General features: G+C 44.7%; 1 long non-coding RNA gene across 1 annotated transcript; it reads right to left on the minus strand.

Moving 5' to 3' along the window:
• Positions 1 to 3,185: 3,185 nt before the first annotated feature.
• Positions 3,186 to 15,502, minus strand: LOC147258243 (uncharacterized). The gene is made up of 3 exons (XR_015116928.1): positions 15,374 to 15,502; positions 14,729 to 14,798; positions 3,186 to 3,378 (listed from the first exon to the last, which is right to left on the minus strand). It is a non-coding gene; the product is annotated as an uncharacterized LOC147258243 (long non-coding RNA).
• Positions 15,503 to 16,935: the final 1,433 nt, after the last annotated feature.

The raw sequence follows: 16,935 nt of genomic DNA on the forward strand, positions 1-16,935 counted from the left end.
CTCTCCCACCAGCTGACACGGGCGCCAGCAAAATAGCAACTCCATAACTTTGGTCACCTTAGGTTTAGTGAGCTAGCGTTCCAACCATTGAAGTAACTAGAAACTACTCAGAAATAAGGAAGTGGACGCAGCAGTCCAAATTGTTGAGAAGGTTGAAAAGGTTATTTCTAATATTCGTATCTTTTTTGGGTAAATTGGCCTCCATAGCCCAGGTTTGCAAACTAATTGTTCTATCAAGAACCAGCGCAGACCCACATTTGAAGAGATGTGAGAGAGGCTGGAGGACCTAGAGGGGAGTTTTCAATCAGTGCATCCAGTACAGTTTTGATAAACTCATTATTTACTTTAACCTCATGTCTCCACTTAGCTCCGCCCATTTTCAACCCTTGCAGCTAGGCCTCTCTTCACTGCCTTGAATACATGAAGCTCATCAGAAGCAAACTGTACAATCAGACACTCTTAGACTTCTTCACAAATTGCATCTTCAGTTAAAGACAAAACCCTCTGGAATTCTTCACTTGCCAAAAAGGGTTGCAGGATTTTAAATCTTTTCCCAAGCAAAACAGTCTTGGATAAAACATGGCCAGAGCGTGATCCCGGCGAGCCACGACCTGGACTTTTAACTGTGCGTTTAGCCATTGTTCAATGTTTGGTGATCTTTTGTCTCTGTTTTAACAGGTTTTTTTCATCTGTTGTCTATTTGTATGATTGTGTGTTGTTCTGGATGGCTGCTATTTTATTTGAGCATTTTAGACCAAGTCGACAGCTGGGCATCTGGTGAGGATGCCTCCACCTGGAGGTTTTCCGTGCATGTCCTACCGTAAGGAGGCCTCGATGCCGACCCAGGACAGGGTGGAGGGATTATATCTCTTGGCTGGCCTGGGGACACCTCGGGAGCCCCCCAGAGGAGCTGGTGGCAGAGGCTGGGGAGAGAGCGCTCTGGGTTTGCTCGCTGAGGCTGCCGCCCCTGCCACCCCGATAAGCGGAGGATGACGATGACGACTTTTAAGCAGTAACGTGATTAAATGATGGATTTGACAACCAAATTCCATTCATTGATGCAACATTGAAACAGAAACATGCAATTCTCATACTGATGTCATTTGAAAGATAACTCTCATCAAAGGACTGGTGTTGGAAACTAGCTTATCTATGTACTATTTACTATATATTTGTACAGCATACTGGAGGACTGCTTCTGCGACTGTCTGTGTTTGTACTGTCCTTCCAAATAAACATTATAAAGAGCAGCTGGTATCCTGAAACTGAACAGAAGTTTTTCCACCCATGTGAATCACACTTTATCCACTGTAATGACAAGAGCCTGGACTGCATTCACACGCTGTCATGATGCAAACCTAAAAGGAGGACATAAGTCTTGAATGACTAATCCCTCCAGCAGGGGGTAAAAGGAACTCAGCACGTCCATGACGAGGGGCCCGGAAGAAGTGCAGAAGATGAATATGATTAGTTGACAGCTGTTATGCAACAGCAGCAGCCTCTCAGTAATCGGCCTCGGCCTTGGGACAGGACAAGCAGTCGCTATCCAGGAAGCTGCGTCTGCTGGGCTTATTACACTCTGCTAATCTATTCCCTTATTCCCTAATCTACTGTTGTTGTCATCCAGGAGTTGCAAATATCAGAACCACTCTGAATAAACATCACCGGGCTGAGATCGGGCGTGTGTACGGTGCCACTGACAAACATGCTGGGACAGACACACAGGTTCAGGATCTATGCTCCCGCGGTGATAGTGGCCCCTGCTGCTAGAGGGGCCCCTTCAGAGGGACCCTCTCAGGCGATGGGCTCCTTTAACACTCCTCATGAACAATGACAAGAGCTGCAGCAGAAGGCGTTCATTTTCTACGACAACACAGCAGATGTTTGTCCTACAATTCTGATAAAAGGACCCCCTTGAAAACAAATGCTGCATCATGTTGCTATCCTAATCAATTGAAATAAATAAAAGAATAAAGTTGCAAAGTACAAAGCAATTTTTTAAAAGAATAAATAACTTTGTACTCTACACAACTGCACTGTGGTCCACCTATGAATAATTTACATTCATAATGACATATTGAACTCTTTTTGCACTCAGTCCTCTAGTTGTTTGTTGACTTTTGTGTTGCTCTCGTTTCAGCTGGGTCTTTGTGTGTCCACACATTCTTAGCTAGTGACGGTATCGCTGGTTTTGATGTTAGAATCACACAAAGATGTTCATCTTTATTTATGATGATTCAGGAAACTCTGGCTGTACTTAACCACTCTGTATGCAGTCGAATCTCTTTATAGATTTGTAACGTGAATAAAACCAAATGATCACATTTTAACCCGTAGTGATATCAGTACATTCCATTGAGAGGTCATTTAATAGTCAAACTGCAACAGCAAACCTTGCTGGACCTCACCTGGGAAAACAGTTGCATGTGGACTTCACCACAGCGGTGATAAAGTATTGGCATTGATAACGAAACATTTACAGTAGATCTTGCCATGGCAACCAAAAGTTAATGCAAGAAAGCATTACATTTGTTGTGCACCTGATCCACCCAGTGAGCTTACTGGGAGAATTTCATGCTGGGACCACAATTACAAGAGAGAGAGTGTGAGCATGTAGACAGAACATGGGTCCGAGTGGGTGAGAAAACAAGGACCAACAACTGTCGGAGTCTCCAAACATACCTCAGGTTGGACCCTCCGGTTCCTGCCCCAGCAGCAGCCCTGGAGGAGGCTAAATCCACCGCAGCCATGTGAGGTCCCGTCTTCCCACATAGCACATCTCCTCCATGCTGCGAAACCCCACCCTGAAGTCCAGCTCAGCCTCTAGTCACCATTACCAGCCCGAGCCTTGTTTGAGGGGCGAGAAGGATAGTTCCAGACCGGCATGTCCTACTGCTTCTACTACAGAAACGTGACCTTTCTCCCAACCGAAATCCTCTTTGGACTTCATAGGACCTAAGACCCGGGATTCTATGAAGTTCAGTGGCTGCTCTGAGTTTCCATCATCTTTAGCTGTGTCCCCCCTAATGTTGACATCCATGTAGCTCTTCACAGCTCTCCACTGCTCTGCTCCATGTTGTACCTGGTTACATCCCCGCTGGCTGAGACCTCTGTGACCCCGCGTCTTCTCCCTCTTCTGTTTCTCTCCCCTCCAGGATACAGACAGAATAGAGAGGACGGCTACCGACACACACAGGCAGGATGGTGTCTCTTTGTGCCGTCGCTAGAAGCGGTGAGGGAGTGCTGCTGTCTGTGACGTATGGATGGGACTCAACGAGGGACCCATCTTGAGCCGGAGACACAGCAGCAGGGGCCTGGTGCTCGGTTTCCTCTAAGAGACCACTGGGAGCGCAGGTTTGGCGAGGGGGAGTTGCTGGACTGGAGAGACAGAGGAGAGAGAGGTACTATAGATACAGATCCCCTCATCCTCCCAGGTGAGCTCTTCGTGTGATGAGGGAGTCAGACAGGCAGGAGTTACAGCTCTAATGGGCCTCCCATGTGGCTCCACAGATGCCTGCGACTTTCCTCTGCCTTCTCACTCGCCATCGTATCCTGGAGACAAAGCCAGTGGGGCTGTCATACGCTCTCCCAAGCTCCCTCCATCTCCTCTACCATTCTCCACCTGTTTTGCTGCTACCACCTACCCCTTGCGGGATGCCACAGTCTTGCTGATAAATATTGCGTATGAGACAGATTATCCTACCACACCCTTGCTGCTCCTGGCCTCCTGCCTGCACGCAGCAGCGGGGAACTGCAGAATCCACAGCAGGACAGGACACTCAGGATGAATGTGAGCTTTTACTGCTTAGATTCATGCAGGAGCAAAGTGCTGTGATTATCTTCCTGGATCAGGGTTAGATGGAGCTAATAAAATAATGATTAAGCACCATCTCTCCATTTATAAAGGTAGGTTACAAGTATAACATTTCATTATAAATGTTGTTTTCATAGCAAGTGACATGTCCTCTTGGTGACTACAAGTACAGTATCTTTCGTACAGACATTCTGCCCCACGACTAAAAATAAAATCAGTATATCACCTTGTTTTGGCGTCAGGAAAAATGTTGCTATTTCTGGCCCACGAAGCACCAGGCTACTGTATTTCATTACTGCTCTGTCAGCCAGTCTTGATGCTTATATAACTCAGAGCTAGCTGCTGCATCTCCCTTCTTCACTCCGCCATCTGAATCGTGTTCTCCCACAACCACAAAAAAAGGTTTAAAATATTAAAGTGTGTTCATAGTGTTTCTTCATGCACATCTTCCTGTTTGAGAAAGCAGGTACCTTACTATATATGTAAAATGTTACAGTCCAGAGGTGGCTGTGCAAAAAAAACCAAAACTCTGATATGTGTTCTGCATCCTCATACAGAACTATAATTTTCTCAGTCCAGACACAAACATGTCTGACCAAGGAATCTGCCTGTCTGCCTCGGTGATGGCTGATGGTGCGTTGATAGCCCAGCTAGCAGGGATTATATGGATTTAACCTAAGTTAATTGGCCACTGTGTATGTATGTAAATGATGAATGTTAGGAGAGGGTGATTGAGGTTTGCATCTGTTTGTTTATGTCTATTGAAGACAAGCTTATAATTTCAATAAAGGTGTTTCAATATCAATGAATCAATAATGGTTTGATAAAGGGTTGGTGCAGCGGTCAGCACTGTCGCCTCACAGCAAGAAGGTTCCAGGTTTGAGCCCCGGCTGGAGCACGGGGTCTTTCTGGGTGAGTCTCCATGTTCTCTCTGTGCCTGTGTGGGTTCTCTCTGGTACTCCAGCTTCCTCCCACAGTCCAAAGACTGTGTCAGTCTCCAGTTCAAAGACATCAAGTTTAATTAACTAACTTAAACTAGTTAGTTTAATATTTTATAGTTTGATTAAATAATTCTATACTTATACTTACTACTTTTTGGACATGGGAATTAGGTTCATTATACATTATGCTACTCAATTTTTCCAACTTATTTTTTAGAATTGTTTGTTTTTCCTGTTTACCATCCTCTTCTGATGTTCTCAAGAAGATTTCAATCAGTTGACAGAAAGAATCTTTTCACGGTGTTGATAATTTGATATTATGTTTACTGAGACATTCTGAGGATTTTTGTGCATACACTGCTGAATGTTTGATAAATGAATATTGTATATTTTATCTGTAAATTCCCAATCATGCTAAGGGAACATTACGAAACAACGAACATAAAAGCATTAGCTAATTAAATAATCAAACTAGTAGGTTCTCATATTTATCAGTACATGTCTGTAAAGTGTGGTAATTAAGGTGTGCACTTAGCAAACTAGGTTATGGGGTCTTAACTACACTTACTTGCTGCAATTAAGCAAACTTTTAAAATTTTACCTAAAAACTATGACTATTAAGCTTGTTCAGACTTTTACCAGCTGACCATGTGCGTCGCTAAATTTTATTTTTGAGACGCTCAAAGCTTTGAGCTCAGTCTTGACCTTGATACTCCAAATTATCTTAAAGTGTCCAGACTGAGGTACGGAGAAATTTTCTTCAGTCCATAATGACAAAATATCTGCAAAAAACAACAATCAGAAAGGGTTGATATTGAATAAAAATGTAAACATCGTGTCTTGTTTACATACACAACACGTTTCCAACTCTGATCCAGATCTGCTGAATGGTCCGACTACATAATTTGTGCGTTCAGCTGGCAGGTGTCTTAACTGAGCTACTTGTCCTTTGAGCCCTGAGGTCTGACCTGGTTGCCGTGAACAGCAGGTAGATAGAGAGGATACCAGGCCAGATGAGACTCAGTCAAAGCGGGACCAGTTTACCTGGTCTTAGAGGATCATAGCTGGTGCCTTCCATTCCAGGCCTGAGATAATTGCTGCCAGCTGCCAGACTTGGACATGTGAAGAGAGTATCAGTGAAGAGGGGTTGACCTGGATGGCCATGGAAGGAGTTTCAGGGGGCGCATGTCACAATATTAGATATGGCCTGAACAGCAACATTAATATCCCACAATGCAATGTGGTGGTAACAACAACAACATGATGGACACAGAGAAGGCAGTACCATTCCACTTTAAGTGTGAGAAGAAATCAGTGTATTTTCTATTGCATCTCCAACAGGCGAGTTGTTTTTAAAGTAACTGATAACTATCAGAGTGTGATGAAGCCATGCTGGCATGGTTTGATGAGACAAAAGAAGAGTTGAACTTTGGTTAATAATCCTGATCTTTGGTGTGAAAGGGTTCATGGACACACTCAGACACAAGGCTGATAACGCGCTTCATGACACGACAATGGTACTTGGCAGGAGAGAAACAGGCAGACCGGTGAGAAGCATGGACCAACTGTTCTGTCAGTCTTAAATCCTGCTACTGTGTTACCTTAAATGAAAATCAACCCACACGGCCTGAGAGGAATGTCCTTTAATCATGCAGTCATTTCTACACCTCATCAACTAGTCCAGGGAAGGAAATCCACTAAAATCACGAAGATAAAAAATATATTTTAATATATTTAAATTTTTGTTTTAATGCAATAATGGTTGTTTTACAGGACTCAAATAGAAGGGTTGCAATAATCCTGACTGATGAGGCACAATCATGTCTGATTCTGCATATTGTCTTTCTCTATCAAGTGGACTGAATGTTTGAGTGTGTGTCTTTGCTCATGACTGTGTGTGTGTGTGTGTGTGTGTGTGTGTGTGTGTGTGCGTGCACACGGATGTGGGCACAGCTGAGAACTAAGTGGGGCTCAGGTCAAGCCAAATCTCATTAGCCACATGGAGAGGCTCTCTCTTTCCACTGGGCTGCAGAGCGGCACAATAAACATCTTAATTCTCCCAGTCCCCGACGCGAGGGACAGGAGCCGACGCTGGATCGCGGTAAAACAACAACAAGGTCTCCATGATGCACCGGTCGTTATTCTTCTTCCAGTCACATTTTTGCCGTGTAGGTGCAGTTAGGAACATTCTGCACTGGGACATATACACCCGGTGTGGGTTGTCATTTCAGTGAGTGCTGGATAAGAGGGTGACGAAAAGACTTTGACTTGTGCTGCTGTTATGACACTGGAAAACTCACAAAAAAAGAGTATACATTATGTAGAAGAAAAATTGGAATTTGTCTCTCACTGGTACTTGAATGGAGATTTTCATGTCAACAAATCCATGACATTTGAGCCAACTCTATACACTGATAAGACATACAGTAAGAATGGACCTTTTTTGTTTTATTTGAATGGCTTACATATGAATTAAGGCACACTGCCTGTGCGGTTATATTTGCTGTTCACCCTGAATGATTCAGTCTGATAACAGGAATCATAATAATGTTCAGCTGAAATGTCTGATAACTGTTTTATTTCTACTGTTTGTGCCTCTTACTGAGAGTTTATACCCACTCATGTGTATTTGTGTCAACTGTTAAGACCACCTACGTACAGAGTACACACATAATCCTCTCACGTTCTATAAAACACTCCTCACCGTTTCATTTACTGTAATAATCACACACAAAGGCATCCTGTCTGTCTGCTTTATCAGACAGCGACCCAGACAGTCACGGAAAATGACAGAAGTGGGCCACAGGTCATGTTTCCTGACCTTGTACAGCAGACAATTGGACCATGGCGGTAGTTTTCCATGTCCCCATCCCTTGATACAAAACAACCAGTTTCATATTCGAGGCCAAATTAAAATACAAGCAGGATAAAACAATTTTGAGCGTCACAGCCAAAGCAATTTGCAAATCTCATATCAGACAAAGGCTGAGTAGATGAAGGAACCCGAGTCACATTTTGATGCCGCCCAGTAATAATAGAGCTCATGGACATGATTAAAGTCCTGTTCTCAAATCAGTTCACAGTCAAAATGCAGGAAAGCACATTCATTCTCTCAGTCCAGCTCGCAGATATTTACACAAGAGAGGTGTATAAATTGTACATTGAGCCAGACAAGGGCTGCAATGGATTATGTGTATCATCAGTTATTATATGTCTTCAATTTCATGTGTTTTCTATAGTGGCTCAGGAATACAAGTCTTTGAAGAGTACTGATGCAGCAGAACACATAACGTGGCTCAGCTAGAGCTGCTTTGAACAAAGCTTTGAGAGTAGAACTTGTCCCTTGCAGTTTCAGAGGATTGATTAGTGTATCTAAGTTGGGTTACAAGAATGTTTCTCCAAGAGGAGTGATGCTTTACACAACCCCATTAACCCTAATGTAGGAGGCTGAGAGAGGACAAACACACCACTGGATACTTGTATATCAGCTCATATTTATCGAATAAATTACATTATCAAAGTAAAACAATCTTAGAACACAGCGCGTGAGAACAGAACTGGATTGCGTTGGTCCAGCCCAGAGAGGGCTGGCGGATGTTATTTAATAAATTGCAAAATTAATGCAAAACACTTTTAATCTGAAGCCAGCCAGAGCAGAGCAGTAGGGATGTCGAAATAGAACGCGACTGGCGGAGGTGCTGCAGCTTACCCCGCCGGGGTCTGAGCTGGAGTGAGCAGCTGAGTGACTGAGCATCTTTTTAGCGTACGGAAGTCAGCAGAGCCTGCTGGTCCAAAGCAGGAAGTGGCGGCAGTCAGCTCACCTCCACCTCACTATCTACAGGAGACGACGTGTCTCCCCTCCTCAGGCAGGAAACAGCTCCCCTACCCCTCCCCTTTCTGTCTTCGATACCCGTGACAGTACAAGTCTTGACAGCAAACCCCCCCAAGAAGATGAATGAATTGATGTCAATCATAATAAAAAACTGTAAAACAGATACAAGATCCTATGTGTAATGTGAAACACATAAGATTTTTAAACTCATAATATTAAATATAACAATAAATCCTCATCCAATATCTTAGTAGACACTACTGTAAGAAACCTGGCAGGAAATGAAGTATGCAAGATGAACGGTTTTCTGCCCTGGGGCCCTCCCTCTGTCCTGGCAAGTTGATCACTACAGTTTTTAGCCCGGCTGGTTAAATGTCCCCCGATGTCTGCTGCTAAGGACGTCACTGTACACATGACAGGGTTCCAACAACTGAGTGTAGCCTCTCTGATCATTAAATTAACCTTTAAGAAAACAATGAAACCCAATTCAAAAGACAAATGAATCCCCTGGAAAAATCCTCAAAAAAAAGCAAAGTGATACTAAATCCTCTTCCTCTTCTACAACAGTTTTTCAGAGTGTGCAGGAAATACAGAAATGAAAGAAAATGAAGGTGATGTGATGACATCACAGTGTTTCTTAGAGGAACGTCACTTTGTGGTAGGATTCAGTAAACAATGACATTCATCCAACCACTACTGCCATAAGAAACAAAATATGATTTTTTTTTTTGGTCATTGTGTATTTCATTGTCTACTCTAACATTGAAAACAAACACAAGCATGGAAATAGTAAATATGTGGGTGGGTAGCAGATGCAGCTAACAATAGGGAAGCAGAGGATGTCCCCCCTGCCTGTCCGAATTTAGTCACGTAACCTTTGTTGCCATCCAGTCTTCTCTTACTTTACGTTTCTGGTTTGAATCTCAAGAGGAAATGTCAAATAAACACTCAATATAACAAACAGGTTCAATTTTAAGACCCCATAACCTACTTTGCTAAGCTATCAGCTGTCTCCCCTTTCAAACAGCTTCACCCTGCAAGCTTCATCTCATTAATCATTCTTTCATCTATCATGTTCTATTTCCCATCGCGGGAATGAGACCCGACCTAGGGCCCCACGCCTGGCTCCGCTCACCCCGCAGACCCTCCTGTTTTCTCCATAAAGCAGGTCAGATGAAGAGGGAGGCCCATTATTACTGCTGGGAGTGTAAAAAGTCCAAATAGGCTATTCATGTATATGTGCAGAGAATTTGCATGATCAAAATGAGCGTGCGTCATCGAACCCTGCAGGTTCCATCATGTGTGTAGCATGTGTTGACCTGAATGCCCCAGAGTGACTCTGGCCTGCCAACCCTGAGAACCTGAGGATTGAGCAGAGCTGCATGGGGAGCCAGGTCAGTGTGAGTGATGATGGCCTGGCATTTCTGGCAACTCTGGGGTCACGTGTGTCCTCAGATGGCTCTGAAGTTGCCCTCAGTGAAGCAAAATCCCTGGACAAAACAGCAAATGTCTTCAGTTATCCATCCATATTTAGTATTCCACCCTACTCTTTTCCCCCTCCGTAGATCTTCCTGCAGTTCCGTCATTCCACCTCAGGTGGAGCCTTCCCTTCTGGAACTGAATTCTTGGTCCTACAGGCTACGTTACAGGCTAATGTGAGCTTTGTCTCCATACCATGATGAGCATTGTTCTCCCTTCTTCTGACTCTGTAACTACTCACCTCCTGTTACCGTGCACAACGAACTTAGCAAGGCGATCTGCTTTTGTCTCCACCTGGATACAAAAGAGCCCATGCCCGAGCTAGATTGACACCGACTATTCACTGGCCTCTAATTATAACAATTAGCCCAAATGGCAGGATTGACTCCAATGGAATTCATGGTCGGCGTGGACAATGGAGACCGAAACACTCGCTGTCTTTGGGTGCTAAATGCAAGAGGCTATACTGTTCAACCCTGTCATCAAAACACAATGGACATTTAGAGCCTGTAGAAGAATATGGTGATAGCTTCGTTATCCAAGGCTGAGCTATGATCCACTGAACTGGAATTCTGTCTCAGTTAGCAGGGGCCTTTGCTACAGGCTGATAAGTTCCATTCTTTTCACTGTGATGGAGTTTTCTCAACTGATTCAAAGTTAAATTTGAGAACAATTAAATTCCTCTGAACGCGGTGAGCTTTGCAATAACTGGATCATGACTCAAGACCAAGGATGTTTGCATTTTCTATTATTGGGCCTTATATATAGAGCAACCGACTGAGGGAGGTGGCGCTCACGCCACAGAGGTGTGACCATGAAATGAAGCCAAGTTTTGGAACCTTCCTCCCTCTCCTCCATGACTCCTTGTTGCAAGATCATAGTAGTGGGAGACATTTGTAATGTTACAAAAACATGCAGGCAAATCCTATATAATTCATCATTTAAAAAGCAAATGATAAGCTAAGATGCATACACTGACAAGAAATCAGAAAATTCCAAGAGGAACAGAACCGATTCTCCCTTCTCATCACTGACAGATGAGGGAATGTTTTTTTTCCCGCAGTATTGTGAAATTGTTTGGCCATTTTCATTTATTTCTTGGAAATTATAAATGGACCTTTTAAAATAATTGTAAGCATATTTCTAATAGTTCTGGTAATTTTCCACAGTCAAGTGGGCTGTGACGGGGCCAGTCTGAGCCTCTAGGACAGGGGTGTCAAACTGATCCAGGAAAGGGCCGTGTGGCTGCAGGTTTTCATTCTAACCAAGCAAAAGCAACACCTGGCTGTGTCCACACAGCTTGATTGTTGGATCAGGTGTTGCTTTTGCTTGGTTAGAATGAAAACCTGCAGCCACACGGCCCTTTCCTGGATCAGTTTGACACCCCTGCTCGATGAGGACCAGGGTATTTTAGCTGCAGGCAGCAGGATGGCCATTGGCAAAGCTTCTCGGTGAGCGTGGGCAGCAGAATAAATTCTGGAATCTTCATGATAACGAGCTATGATGCAGACCAGTGGCGGCCAACCGAAATTAGCTCTGATCCAGAGAATCTTAGACAACACAACTGAGTAAACATTGCTTCTTAACAAACATTAGTTCCTCTCACAGTGGAGGAAAGTTTGATCGCAGCAGAGTTTCCCTGCTGTTTAAACCTTCATCTAAGGTTAAGGCTCACTGAGAATGATGCTTTCTTCTACAGGAAGGCCTCTGTGAAATGATGAAGTACATCATTTTTTTCTAACAAACTAATAACACTGGATGTGAATTGCAGCACTACCCAATACAAAATAGCATTGGCCCAACTTAGCTTCAGTTAGGCAGCCGGAGCACATTTCAACACTTGGTCCGTCCCTGTGTGAACGGCCAGCTAAAGTGCACTTCTAGGTTTACTGATGTTTGCTTCTCTAGATATAATAGTAGTCACGTACACAGTAAGAATCTTGTCTACAAAGAAATCTTGAGTTAGGCAGTATATCATGGTGGAGTATGACTAACATGGTAGCAACTACCGGGCCCTTTTATATAACAATATTTTAGATAATACCTCACACTTGATTACACAACAATGCTCCTAAGCCTATGGAGATGGAAGGTGCAATGGGGGAGGACGTTGGCATACAGTGTTTAGCAGCTCTGCATTGTATGACTCACTGTGAAAGGAAAACAGACACTTCATGGAACCAAGTCAGACATTCATTAACAAAACTCCCTGGGTGGCTACCCAGCATTCTTTGTAAACCCACTTAATGTTTATCAGACTTGAGGAGGGTCTCAGTGCTGCAGCTGTGACACGGCAGCACAAGCAGGGTCAGTCTCGGCAGTAAGACTAGATGCTGCCCATACGTTCACAGTCCCGTGTGGACCAGGGATCACAGTTATTATTATTCACAGCGGGGCGAATGCTGCTATGCTACCACAACATGAATATTCACATGTTGTGAAGCCTGAACCATGTGACAGCCCTGACAACAAACCACAGGCCTTACTGCTGGCACACATGGCTGCCCACAGGCACGCATAAATGCATAATGTAACCGAAACTGCACGCATGACAGCATCATTTTATGCACAAATACACACACAGAAGTGGGAATAAGCAGAGAAGTGATAGTAAAATGATATTAGAATCTACACACACCCACCGATGCACAAATATGTGGCGCTGAGAACTCAGTGACCCAGATAGCAGCCGGTAATTCAGCAGAGGTGAGCTCTCGCTGTAAAAGGCCGGCTTTAATTCGAGGGTCCGGTGTCAACTACAGACAAAGATGTGACGAGAAACCCTATCAGGTTAAGAGTTCATCAGAATAATAGGGGAGGACAGTCCCTCTGGGGGTAGGCTGGACCAGTGGCACGGGTCTGCCCTGATAAACAAAACATGAGCACTGGTCATGAAGTGCAAATTTCAACTCTGCCAGATTGTAAGAACACACAGCATTCAGCTGATAAAGAGGTGATATGAAGTCTCCAGTGTTTTTACTGCATACGGGGTTTATGCTTTGGTATGGTGCATCCAGAATAGTCCGACAGTACTCACAGGTGGGCTCCAGTTGTGAGTCATGCTGTCGAAACCTGAAAACTGCCTGCTGCTAGTCTCCGGGCATATTGGATAGCTGGGGGTCATCTGTAGAGAGCAGCTGCTTACGTTTGTATTTTGAAATGACGCAAATGCTCTCTGCTGATCTAACACGGGGGAAGTCTTTTTATCTACCAACCAAAAGAGTGCAGTCCTCAGAAACAGCCTCAAACACATCAGAGCCTATGCTGCTTCTTCAAACGTCAAAACGTTCATCGTTCTCCAGAGGATTTAGAGTGTCGGTCGGCTTAAGAACCCGTTGGCAGGACTCCTCCTCATTAATGAGAAGATGTATGTGAAAGAACTTTTGCTCATGCCAAAGCCAATGCAATAGGACTGAGCATCAAAGAATGCGGACAAAACACACTGCAGCAGCACACGGTACTTTACATGAAATGTACCACTTATTATAACATACAAGAGCAGGAAGCACAGAGTAACTCAGTGATTGCAGCGATTGTGTGAGAATTCATTGACAGCACATCCTGGTGTTTGTTTACCTGAAAAAGTAATCCCCTAAAAAAGCAGGAACTATGTATTTGTCCTGTATTCTGGTATCAGTTACACTTTGACAACTGAGGTGAAACCCTGTTGCGCACCCAATGTGTGTGGAGAATCCCGAACACACAGACACTAAACTTGTCAAAATGGCGAGTAGCTTTATAACTGACAACGGTCACCGGCTGCATTAGTGATCGATAAGTGACATTACTGCAATACTCTCGATCATTTAATGTTCAGAGCAGAGCTGAAAATGCAACTTCCTGCGCACTACCTGGGTAGTTTAATAAGCACATCACATACTATGTTGATACCTCAGCTGACACACCCAGTCAAAACCAATTGATTTAAAATGTCTGTTCCAATTATTCCGACTGCAGAGCTGAACAGTTGTAAACAGCCACTGAACATGAGGTCGCAGTCATAATGTTTATTGTGCAGCCGACACATCAACCTGTGTATTGTCCTCCCTATTCATCCATTTTTCCTATTAAAGCATCTTTCTTGTAGTTATAAATGGAGGCTCAATAAAGCCGGAGCACAGGCAGCTTGAGAGGAGCATTGTGCCGTAAAATGTTTCACACCAAGTGGATTTAGTCGTTCTTGCTCCACCGATGTGTGATAACCCTGGCCTTGATGATAAAGCGCTCTGCACTATTACATGTTTAATCAAGAGTAAGTGGGGGTGGGGGGGTCTTGTGAAACACTCTGATCTGCCCACCAATCCATGAATGCGTCCTTGTAGTTGTGGAGCGTCATTAGAAGACGAGATGAAGGGGTGAACACAGCCGTGAGGTGTCACACAGCAAAAGTCGGGGCCTTGTAGTGAGTCATGGCTGCTTGGTTGACACGGGAAGAGGAAGAGGACACCTCTCTTTTATGGTTTCTCTGTACCGGCCAAGAGCATCAGAAAGTAGAGAATGTTCCCTAATAAATCACTTCTGTTGACTGCACGCTATGGCACAAATAACATGTAATTAATGGCCTGCAGACCAGCGCTGGGCGCAGGGTGATTAAGGTTCACCATCCCCTCACAGAAACATGTTTAATAATGACAAGGCACTCTTCAGAATCCATCCCCCTACCTTGATCAGCAGCGGAAAGGTTCCTTTTCGCTCTTTCAGCGGGGTATCCAGCTTGTTCTTCGAGCCATTTCTGATCAGAGAAATGAGAGCAGTTTAATAACTAGAAAAAGGGGCACTTCAACTGGCCTGCCATGACACCAAAAGGTTTTGTTTCAGTGTTTAAATGCTAAACCCCTGACCTTGACAGAGATGAGGCACACATCCCAATCACAATATTGAGATGACAAGGTTGAGAGCTGTTTCCCCTCAAAGAAAGTCACAGCGGAGCCTTTTCCACTGGATCAGTCTTTTCCATAAACTACACTGACATCTTCTGGGCGCATGTACATAAAAACACTCACTATGAGCACCAGGGAGAAGCTGGCCTGGAAGGCTGTTCTGTTGGAGAGCCTTCCTAGGAAGAGCTGCACAAATAAAACTGATTAATTTAAAATCAATAGAACTTAGAAGGGCTGTCTGCCATGAACCATCAGAGCAAACTTCTCCTCTGAGCAACAGAACCACAACAGGATTAAGCGCATTGTTCGGTCTCGTGTAGACGAGAAGCGTCACTTATGACACTTGGCCTGGGTAAGGAGCGAACTTTGGGAAACAACCAGAGTCACGTGAACTGTCTACGCTGAAAGGGGAGAGGACAAAACTCACCTTTTCTCTGATGGTTTGCTCTTCGCACTCATGGTGAATTAAAGTTAGACGACAAGATGCGCAGCATGACTGAAGTCTGAGGTGCGTGACACCGCCGGGACGGTCGGACCACCAGCGGCTTCTCCCGGACACCCTCCACACACAGGTACCGCGCGCGCGTGTGCGCGTGACCAGGAAAGGGGGGGGGGGGGTAGAGAGCGACACAATGGAGGACAAGACACCCAAAGGGCTATACATTTTCCACTTACTGTAGTTGACAGTAATGACAGGAGCTAGAGTAACACGAGCGGTTCTCCCGTTTCTGCACAAAGACATGCCCCCCCCCCCCCCCCCATTCAGAGACGGCGGGAGGCTCTCTTTCCTGATGAGCTTACTGCAGGGAGGAGGGCTGTTCACAGGCTTATAAAGAGACCAGAATGTCGTTATGAATACTGTTTATCGTCTTTCATATCTAAAGAAGACTGCAGTCAAGAGGGTCTATAGTGACTCATGCGCAGGGGCGGATTCAGTGGTTTGCAGGCCCTGGGCTCTTCAGCCAACATTGAGCTTCCCCCTCCGTTGTGGAGTGACTAGTTGCTCCATTTAAGAAAGTTTGGTCAGACTTAAGAGCAGCACGGTGGAGCAGTGGTCAGCACTGTCCCCTCACATCAAGAAGCTTCCAGGTTTGAGCCCCGGCTGGAGCACGGGATCTTTCTGTGTGAGTCTCCATGTTCTCCCTGTTCCTGCTGGGTTCTCTCTGGTACTCCAGCTTCCTCCACAGTCCAAAGACATCAAGAGGGGACCAGGTTAATCCAGACTCTAAATTGACTGTAGGTGTGGCTGGGAGAGCCAATGGTTGTCTGTCTCTATGTGTTGGCCCCGCCATGGACTGGTGACCCGTCCAGGGTGAACCCCACCTCAGGCCCAAAAGCTGCTGGGATAGCCCCCCCCCCCCGACCCTTAACAGGATAAGCAGAAGAAAATGGATGGATGGATGGATGGTCAGACTTTCCTGAAACTAGGTGTCTTTGCTTTTGCTCTTTATCTTCTCAAACACACACTTTCACGACAACTGAGAGTCAATATGTTGACAGAGGGTTGTTAACATGGGGCCATCCGTGTGGGCCCTGGTGCTCTGCATGCTAGCCACCCTAATCACTCACCACTCGGTTGGACCTTTGCGATGTGCCTGCAATCAGTTGCCATAGCAGCACATATTGCTGTTCCTTATAGATGATATTATTCTTACTCTGACCCCGGTTGTTCGGTGTCTAGCTCCCCCAGCAGCATTGAAAAAGCTCCAGCAATAGATGTCAAACATGTACGTTGCTAACATGCTAAAGTCACACATGATAGCAATCGACATGCTAGCTGCCTGAAACTCTTTTCAGACGTATATTTTAATGCCTTCAAAATAAAAGACTTCTCAATAACAAGAGTTGGTAGCAGTATTTTCCCTCAAAGTAAACGGCACTTTTGGAGCGTCCAGCTGCAGGCCCACTTAACGTTTCTGCTGGAATTTTCTAGTTTGTTTGATCAACTTCATCATGTGTGTGCTCTACTGTTAAACATGTTAAAACAGC

This window comes from Aulostomus chinensis, chromosome 7 (assembly GCF_037954235.1).
Source record: "Aulostomus chinensis isolate RoL2024-O1b breed Wild chromosome 7, RoL_Achi_v1.0, whole genome shotgun sequence".
Taxonomy (NCBI): Eukaryota; Metazoa; Chordata; class Actinopteri; order Syngnathiformes; family Aulostomidae; genus Aulostomus; species Aulostomus chinensis.